Raw genomic sequence first — 9,975 nt, forward strand, 5'->3', positions numbered from 1 at the left:
GCGACGCGGGGACGGCAGGACGGGGACGGGCCCGGGGCGGCGATGGGGACGGGGGCGGCGACGGGGACGGGGGCGGCGACGGAGATGAGGGCGGCGACGGGGACGGGGGCGGCGATGGCAACGGAGACGATGAAAACAGAGGAAGAAACAGAGGGGGAATGAAATTTTCGAAGTGTTGTATATATAGAAGGCACCTTTAGTACTGGTTGGAGCCACCAACCGGTACTAAAGGCCAGTTTTGGCCAGCCCAAGCGGCGAGAAGCGACCCCCTTTAGTACCGGATGGTGGCACAAACCAGTACTAAAGCCCCCCCTTTAGTACCGGTTGGTGGCTCCAACCGGTACTAAAGGGCTCGCGCTGCCACCCCAAAGTTTAGTCCCACCTCGCCGGGCGAAGGGCAGCCGCACTGGTTTATAAACCCAGCCGCGGCTACCACTTCGAACTCCTCTGTATAGCAGGCTTGTGGGCCTAAACTCTGCGCGCTGCCCTGTGAGTCTGCTGGGCCTTTAAGGCCTGTAATTACACACCTGTGGCCTATCAGGCCCACAGGGCGGCGCCCCAATTTTTTTATAGTTTTTTCTTTTCTGCTTTATTTTCTTCTATTTATTTTTGCGTAGTTTTTTGTATAGTTTTTTTTTCTGTTATATTTATTTTCTTCTATTTATTTGTGAGTAGTTTTTCATCTAGTTTGCCAAAATTCAACATTTTCATAGTTCATTTTGTAGTGATTTTCAATTTCACGGTCATTTTGTAAACGATTGAAAAATAGCAAATATAATTTTTGTTCTTTTCTGCTTTATTTTTTCTTCTATTTATTTCTGAGTAGTTTTTTCTTTTCTGCTATATTTATTTTCTTATATTTATTTTTGAGTAGTTTTTTATATAGTTTTTTTCTTTTCAGCTATAGTTTTTCTTTCTTTTCTGCTATTTTTTCTGTTAGTGCCCGTAGTTTTCAAATTTGAATAGTTTAAATTTTGAATTATTTGAAATTAGTGTGAATTTGTTTGCACATAAAATTTCTTCGCGTTTCAAATGCCAAAACACATAACTACCCTAACTATTACAGAGATTCCCCTCTCGGTGCGAAACACAGAAGAAAGTGATGATAGCTAGTGAAGCCGATCACATCCCAGATCTTTGGGTGTGAAACTTTTTCTTCGCGTGTGTCCCTTTGCGCCTTAACCATGGAAAATCTTCATCATTTAACGGGATGCTCGGGTCAATATTCACTGTGAATGGAGCAATTTCATCAAACTTTTCATAATCTTCTGACTTGTCTGTCTTGTCATCCACTCCCATGATGTTTCTCTTTCCAGAAAGAACTATGTGCCGCTTTGGCTCATCGTACGATGCATTCGCTTCCTTATCTTTTCTTTTTCTTGGCTTGGTAGACATGTCCTTCACATAGAAAACCTGTGCCACATCATTGGCTAGGACGAATGGTTCGTCTGCATACGCAAGATTGTTGAGATCCACTGTTGTCATTCCGTACTACGGGTCTTCCGTTACCCCGCCTCGTGTCATATTGACCCATTTGCACCGAAACAAAGGGACCTTTAAACCACGTCGATAGTCAAGTTCCCATATGTCCTGTATATAACCATAATATGTTTCCTTTCCCGTCTTGGTTTCTGCATCAAAGCGGACACCACTGTTTTGGTTGGTGCTCTTCTTATCTTGGGCGATCGTGTAAAATGTATTACCATTTATCTCGTACCCTTTGAAAGTCATTATATTCAAAGATGGTAACTGGGTCAGCAAGTATAGGTCATCTTCAATAGAGGTGTCATGCATGGTACGTGTCTGCAACCAGCTGGCGAAACTCCTGGTTTGTTCACATGTAATCCAGTCATCAGACCGCTCCGGGTGTTTGGAGCGTAGCAAATTCGTGTGTTCATCCATATACGGAGCCACCAAGGCGGAATTCTGTAGAACTGTGTAGTGTGCTTCAGTGAGAGAATGTCCGTCCATACATATTATTTGTTCCCCTCCTAGCGTGCCTTTTCCATCCAGTCTGCCCTTATGCCGCGATTCAGGAACACCAATCGGCTTAAGGTCAGGAATAAAGTCAATACAAACTCAATGACCTCCTCATTTTGATGGCCCTTGGAGATGCTTCCTTCTGACCTAGCACGGTTATGAACATATTTCTTTAAGACTCCCATGAACCTCTCGAAAGGGAACATATTGTGTAGAAATACAGGACCCAAAACGTTAATATCTTCGCATAGGTGAACTAGGACGTGCGTCATGATGTTGAAGAAGGATGGTGGGAACACCAACTCGAAACTGAGAAGACATTGCACCAAATCATTCTGTAACCTTGGTATGATTTCTGGATCGATTACCTTCTGAGAGATTGCATTAAGAAATGCACATAGCTTCACAATGGCTAATCGAACGTTTTCCGATAGAAGCCCCCTCAATGCAACCGGAAGCAGTTGCGTCATAATCATGTGGCAGTCATGAGACTTTAGGTTCTGGAACTTTTTCTCTGCCATGTTTATTATTCCCTTTATATTCGACGAGAAGCCAGACGGTACCTTAATACTGAGCAGGCATTCAAAGAAGATATCCTTCTCTTCTTTCGTAAGAGCGTAGCTTGCATGACTCTGATGTATGCCGTCTTCTCCGTGCATACGTTGCTGGTCCTCCCGTGCCTCAGGTGTATCTTTTGTCTTCCAATACACGCCCAAGAAGCCAAGCAGGGTCACGCAAAGATTCTTCGTCACGTGCATCACGTCGATTGTGGAGCGGACCTCTAGGTCTTTCCAATATGGCAGGTCCCAAAATATAGATTTCTTCTTCCACATGGGTGCGCGTCCGTCAGCGTCCTTTGGAACAGGTTGTCCGCTAGGACCCTTTCCAAATATCATCTTCAAATCCTTGACCATATCATGTACATCAGCACCAGTACGGTGGCGAGGCTTCGTCCGGTGATCCACCTCACCTTTGAAATGCTTGCCTTTCTTTCTTACGGGATGCCTGCTCGGAAAAAATCGACGATGTCCCAGGTACACATTCTTCTTACAACTATTCAAATATATACTGTCGGTATCATCCAAACAGTGCGTGCATCCGCGGTATCCCTTGTTTGTCTATCCTGAAAGGTTACTGAGAGCAGGCCAATCATTGATGGTCACGAACAGCAACGCCTTTAGGTCAAATTCTTCCCCCATGTGCTCATCCCATGCACGTACACCTGTTCCATTCCACAGTTGTAAGAGTTCTACAACTAATGGCCTTAGGTACACATCAATGTCGTTGCTGGGTTGCTTAGGGCCTTGGATGAGGACTGACATCATAATGAACTTCCGCTTCATGCACAACCAAGGAGGAAGGTTATACAAACATAGAGTCACAGGCCAGGTGCTATGGTTGCTGCTCTGCTCCCCAAAAGGATTAATGCCATCTGCGCTTAGACCAAACCATACGCTCCTTGCGTCATCTGCAAACTCCTTCCCGTACTTTCTTTCGATTTTTCTCCACTGCGACCCGTTAGCTGGTACTCTCAACTTTCCGTCTTTCTTACGGTCTTCTCTGTGCCATCGCATCGCCTTGGCATGCTCTTTATTTTGGAACAAACGTTTCAACCGTGGTATTATAGGAGAATACCACATCACCTTGGCAGGAATCTTCTTCTTGGGGCGCTCGCCCTCGACATCACCATGCTCATCGCGGTTGATCTTATAGCGCAATGCACCACATACCGGGTAAGCGTTCAAATCCTCGTACTCACCGCGGTAGAGGATGCAATCATTAGGGCATGCATGTATCTTCTGCACCTCTAACCGTAGAGGGCAGACAGCCTTCTTTGCTTCGTACGTACTCTCGGGCAATTCGTTGTCCTTTGGAAGCATATCCTTTATCATTACCAGCAACTTTCCAAATCCCTTGTCAGATACACCATTCTCTGCCTTCCATTGCAGCAATTCCAGTGTGGTGCCCAGCTTTTTCTTGTCACCTACACAATTCAGGTACAACAATTTTTTGTGATCCTCTAACATGCGCTGCAACTTCTTCTTCTCCAAATCACTTGCGCAGTTTCTCTTTGCATCGGCAATGGCCCGACCTAGATCATCAACGGGCTCATCTGATGCCTCTTCTTCAGCTTCTTCCCGCATTGCCGGCTCAGCTTCTTCCCGCATTACCGGCTCAGCTTCTTCCCCCATTGTTGTATCATCGTATTCAGGGAACCCATGGCCAGGATAGCTGTCGTCATCCTCTTCTTCTTCATTGTCTTCCATCATAACCCCTCTTTCTCCGTGCTTGGTCCAAACATTATAGTGGGGCATGAAACTGGACTCAAACAGGTGGACGTGAATGGTTCTTGACGTAGAGTAATTGCGACCATTCTTACAACCAGCACATGGACAAGGCATAAAACCATCCGCCCGCTTGTTTGCCTCAGCCGCAAGAAGAAAAGTATGCACGCCCTCAACGAACTGGGGAGAGCATCGGTCATCGTACATCCATTGCCGGCTCATCTTCATTACACAACACCGAATAGACCAAATTAATACAAGTTCATACATAAAGTTCATACAACACTTAAATGCAACAAACAAATAACTCTCTAGCTAAAGCATTTAAATGCAACAACAAATGCGATCAAGATCACAACTAAGGTAACAATTGATCCAACAACATAATGATACCAAGCCTCACTATCGATGGCATATTTTCTAATCTTTCTAATCTTTAAGCGCATTTTCTCCATCTTGATCTTGTGATCATCGACGACATCGGCAACATGCAACTCCAATTCCATCTTCTCCCCCTCAATTCTTTTCAATTTTTCTTTCAAGTACTCGTTTTCTCTTTCAACTAAATTTAACCTCTCGACAATAGGGTCGGTTGGAATTTCCGGTTCACATACCTCCTAGATAAAAATATCTATGTCAACTTGATGGGCATAATTTGCCATAAACACGAAATGCAACAAATAGTTTTGAAAGAGAATATACCACATCCGAATCATAACAAGGACGAGGGCCGACGGGGACGGATATCAAAACCATGGCACTTTGTATAACAAACAACGTACGGGTAAGATAATTATTATACGAGTAACTATATATCCAAATCACACAAACATCAATTTTTTATATAAAATTTCATGAACAAGAGGCTCACCACAAGGTGGTGCCAGCGACAGGACGGTGTGGGCGATCGACGGTGGTTACGACGGAGATTTAGAAGGCACTAAGTAAACCACACCTACATATGCAAACTAAGTGTTATTTTGACCTCAAATTGCATATAAATCAAATACTACCTATATAATTCCTCCCAAATTACTAAAACCCACAATTAATCACTATATAAACCAATGCAAGAGCTAATCTAGCAATGAGAGATGAAAGGACAAAGTTGCTAACCTTGGTGATCATTTGAATGGATGAGGGCCTGCAAATCTTGACAAATTTGGGGTAAATTTTGTGATGAACTCGAGAGGAAGAAGGGAAGAACAGAGGAGAGGGAGAGGGGAAAGGGGGAAGAATAGAGTGCGGGTGGACGAAGGATTTATATAGGACGACCTTTAGTACCGGTTCGTGCCACAAACCGGTACTAAAGGTGCTGGAAGGGCCCCACTCTGACAACATCCTGCCACCACTCTCATTAGTACCGGTTCGTGGCACGAACCGGTGCTAAAGGTTTGCCACGAACCGGTACTAAAGAGCTCCTCCTGGCTAGCCGTTGGAACCAGCACTAATGGACACATTAGTGCCGGTTCTGTTACAAACCGGGACTAATGTGTCTCACATTTGACCCTTTTTCTACTAGTGCGCGTTCTTCAATCAAAAGGCCCTCGATAAACTAACGGTCTTTTGCTACTGTCTGTAAGTACTATTTCTGTCATTAAGTCTCTATATATAGCTCGGCTCTTTCATTGCATGTATTTATAATTAATTATCCTCACTATATTATGCAGATTGAAGATCGTCAAGTGCAAAAAACAAGAAATGTATGATATTGGGTTCATTAACACAAATATCATAGATGAATTTCTGGTTAAAAAGGACGCCGAAGAGGCCAAGGGGTACTTGCTACAATCATTGATCAAAAATCAAAACAAAGATTTAATACTCTTTCCTTACAACTTCAAGTGAGTGTTACTGTCGTGTGCATATTCGGTTTCCCTTATTACTCGAGCGAGGTTATAGTAATGTAATTGATGAGTTATGCATGCGTGCGCAGATTCCACTATGTTCTTCTGGAGATTAAGCTTGAGCAGGGAGTAGTAAACGTCTTAGACTCGAGACGAAAAGATTCCCAAACCTATGCGGACATGACTAAAATGCTCAACAAGTAAGTTCAATCGATCATTTATCGCGCCATATCGGCAACTTTTTGTTCATTTCCTAATATCTCAAGTAATAATAATTATTTTCTTTGTCTTGCAGTGTTTGGAAATAGTTCACCGTAGAAGTTCCGGGACTGCCAAAGGAGCTGCGATATACATACCCGAAAGTAAGTACTACTAGCTAGCTAGTTGCACGCATCTCTCCCGTTGATCCTATAGCTGTACTTTCATCAATGCCATTTATAATGCTTCATTATCAGTTTGATTGACCTCTATTTCTCGTAAAGTGCTTGTTGCAGGAACAAGGGAATGATTTCTGTGGATACTACGTGTGTGAGTTCATCTACAACGCGACTTTGAAAAATAAGCGGGGCTACTCTAAAAGACAATATGAAGTGCGTAAGCAATAATATTCACAATTTCATTTTATTACACCATCATTTCTGTTGAGTTTCATTCATATATGTATTAACCCCCTTCTTCAAATTAGACGTGGTAGATGCGGGATGAACTCCTAGAACAAGATCGCATGAAAGCAATTCAAGTGGAATTGACAGGATTCTTTCTTGACCACGTCATCAATAAAGCCGAAGAATATAATGTGGAAATTGATTTCCATTGCTAGGGGATTGTAAGAGATTTTACATATTGTATATGTATGTAGCCAGTAGCGTCGGATAGATAATACGAAAACTTGTTGTTCGACCAATCTCTCGGAGAAGGAGAGGTCGATCGATCACTTCTCTCGGTATGCATGACGAATTTCTGTACTTAATAGTTCCCTTCATTTTCTTACTAGCTAGCGTGTCAAGGGCCTCTCTATGTACAGTACGTAGCGTCGACCAAGCACGGACATAAGAAAGGACACTTCTCTCTATTAATTAGCTAGCTAACCCAATATATAAAACACCTAAGGCTTCGTTCGTTTAATCCCCGCCCCCACCGGGATCGGCGGGGTTTTGGCCTAATCCACGTGCTTTTGACCCCGGTCGGGGTAGGATCCCGACCTACCTTATATGCGTCTTCGGTTAAACCCGGCCGGGTTGATATCCCATCCAAATCCACCCCAAACCACAGGGATTCCACTGGGTTTTCACCCACGTCTCCCCACCCGTGGAACAAAACCAGTCTTCTCGGCTCGAAAGAAAAAGGAGGAGCGGGCGAGAGCGGCGGCGGCGCCGATGCCGACAGGGAAGAACTAGGCGACGGCGAGGGGCCGGAGCGGGCGATCTCTCTCCTCCACTGAAGACCGGCTGCTGCGCCATCCTTCTACCTCGCCCCACTCTCCCCAAGTCAGCAGCCGATCTGCGACCCTCTTCTTCCATCCCCGGCGCGAGCTCGGCGGCCGCACCAACCTACTCCGGTGGCCCTCCCCAACGTTTCTATGCCGGTAAGATCTTCTCCCCCACCCTTGTTTCCTTCCTCTCCCCCCTTTTGATTTCTAGGGTTTCCCGTCCCCTTTTCCACCGGTGACAAGGGCCGTCTTGCCGGCGAGGCTCCACCTCTCCTCTCTGCTTACTACAGCTTCCCAGTACCCTCCTCTGTACTTGCTCTACCTGTGATTTGGTGCAAATGGTGTACCTAGTTGAATCTAACCAAATCTGCTACATAGTCGAATCTTTTTGTCAATGTCATTAGCAGTGCACATATATGCTACTAGTAATCTAGTATTTATTTGTCCCTGAGATTTAGTACTATATTTGCAGCTACCTGTAGAGAATCAACAAGATGCAATTGTAGCTATATAGTTTTGTCAATGATATCCTTGGGAGGTGAGAAAAGTTGAGTTTTATGTAACTGAGGTGAACATCAACTACATGATTTTTTTCTGATAGTGGGGGTGAAGAGAAATTTAGGTAAAATGCTCTGAGATCAAGGCATCTTGAAGCCATGCAACTACGACAGTGCATTTTACTAATTTAGATGCAGAAAGTTTTACTTGTCAGAACATATAGAATATATTGAGATGTGTAGACATAAAATGTTTTTGTAATAAGAGAAAAAAAATATATTGCCTCCATTAGAACGATAACTGTTTCATACTACTTTATGTTGCTTGACCTGACTTGTATGTGCTACATTAGAACAATAACTGTTTCATACTACTTTCGATGTCTAAATCTGCATTTTGCCTCCATTTTCTGTAGGCCAGCTTCACCGCCTCACAGCCGCAGCAAGACCCCGCTTGGGGCAGCATCGTGAAGACTAAGGTATATTAATCTTGATGTACATACTTGGTTTTCTTTGTACCCTACTGGGACTCGCATCTTCATCTAGCTCACATGAACCTCCCTTGTTCATCTAGTAACCTGAAGCTGATGGCTCAAGTAGCCCACATGAACCTCCCTTGTTCTCTTATTTCCTTGCAAGATCATCTAGAATATGCAAGAATCCCCCTTGTAGCTATTTTCATGCATACTGGTCTTGAACACCCAGAATATGTGTAGTGTGTGCATCCATTGGTATCCGCCAGATTTCATAACTTTTTATCTGAAATTTGATTTCCCTAGAATGCACCATGATAAATGCTTATGAGATGAGAATCCATTCATGTACATCATCTTATCTTGTCCTTTTTTATGTACTTATCTTGTCCTTTCTTTGTCCTGTTTTCCCCTGATTATGACTGTAATGGAAGCTCTTATTTATACAGTGCATATTGGAACTGAATTGATCTATCTCTGCATTTCATTTAATTTTGCTTTGCCCTCCTTTTGCAAGTATTATTTTGTACCAAAGAAAGAAATCTTTTTTTTGCGGGGAAAGAAAGAAAGAAATCTTTGTTCATAAACTTGTGATTTTGGTACTGTTCTCTGAAAGTAGACCATAGTTTTTTGTGGTCATACGAATTTAGTGTATTCTTACACGATGTATAACGCTGTATCATTGATATATATGCCTGGTTGTTCATTTCTAATATTATTATTCTGTGCTGCTATTTGCAGCTTTCCATTGGAAGATCATTTGTTTAGTGGATATGGATGCGATGTTGCTGCCCATTTGATCCGTGAAATTTTGAAATCAATGCACGATTATTTTATGATCTTTCTTTGCTAGCTGGTCATCAATGCTTTGATATCAGTCCTTTGATGTGGACTGACCGCCCTTTTTTGCCAATGCAGTGCATCAATCACTACGGAAGCGACATCGGCGAGATTAGAGTCGTCTGTTCTATACAGCAATAATTTGATCATGGTCGGAAATATAATAATATTGTACATCGGTGATTGTTGATTAGGGTCGTTTTTTGACTTCTAAATATTCAGAATTCATGTTATAGTTTGATATTTTTTCTTCTAAAATATCAACTTGCAGCAAGCTTCTCATATAATGTTTTGTTCCGACGCAACAAAAATACTGTTATGCGGATTTGGTGCTTGGATGTATGAAATTTATAGCAAGTTTGTTGTGTGTGTGATGTTCTTTTGATTTGGTGCAAAGAACAACGATAGGAGGTTTAGTTTAGTTGATTTGGTGCTGAAGTGTACAAAGGCCATTGATGGGAGGTTGCCGGGGACTAACCGAACACATATTGTTGTACAGGGATTAGCAGGGTTTGTTGGTTAGGGGATTGGGTGACGAGGTGGGGATCACCAAATCCCTGTGTGGGTCTAATCCCCTAGAGATTTGGTTCCAGTGGAACCGAACAAAGCCTAAATGAACCCCCC

The 9,975-nt window shown here is 43.2% G+C and overlaps 1 long non-coding RNA gene across 1 annotated transcript; it reads left to right on the forward strand.

Annotated features, from left to right (window-relative positions):
- Window positions 1-7,496: 7,496 nt before the first annotated feature.
- On the forward strand, window positions 7,497-9,620 carry LOC119339901. The gene is made up of 3 exons (XR_005164265.1): window positions 7,497-7,697; window positions 8,455-8,517; window positions 9,430-9,620. It is a non-coding gene; the product is annotated as an uncharacterized LOC119339901 (long non-coding RNA).
- The last annotated feature ends 355 nt before the right edge of the window (window positions 9,621-9,975 follow it).

Source organism: Triticum dicoccoides, chromosome 7B, assembly GCF_002162155.2.
Source record: "Triticum dicoccoides isolate Atlit2015 ecotype Zavitan chromosome 7B, WEW_v2.0, whole genome shotgun sequence".
Classification (NCBI taxonomy): domain Eukaryota; kingdom Viridiplantae; phylum Streptophyta; class Magnoliopsida; order Poales; family Poaceae; genus Triticum; species Triticum dicoccoides.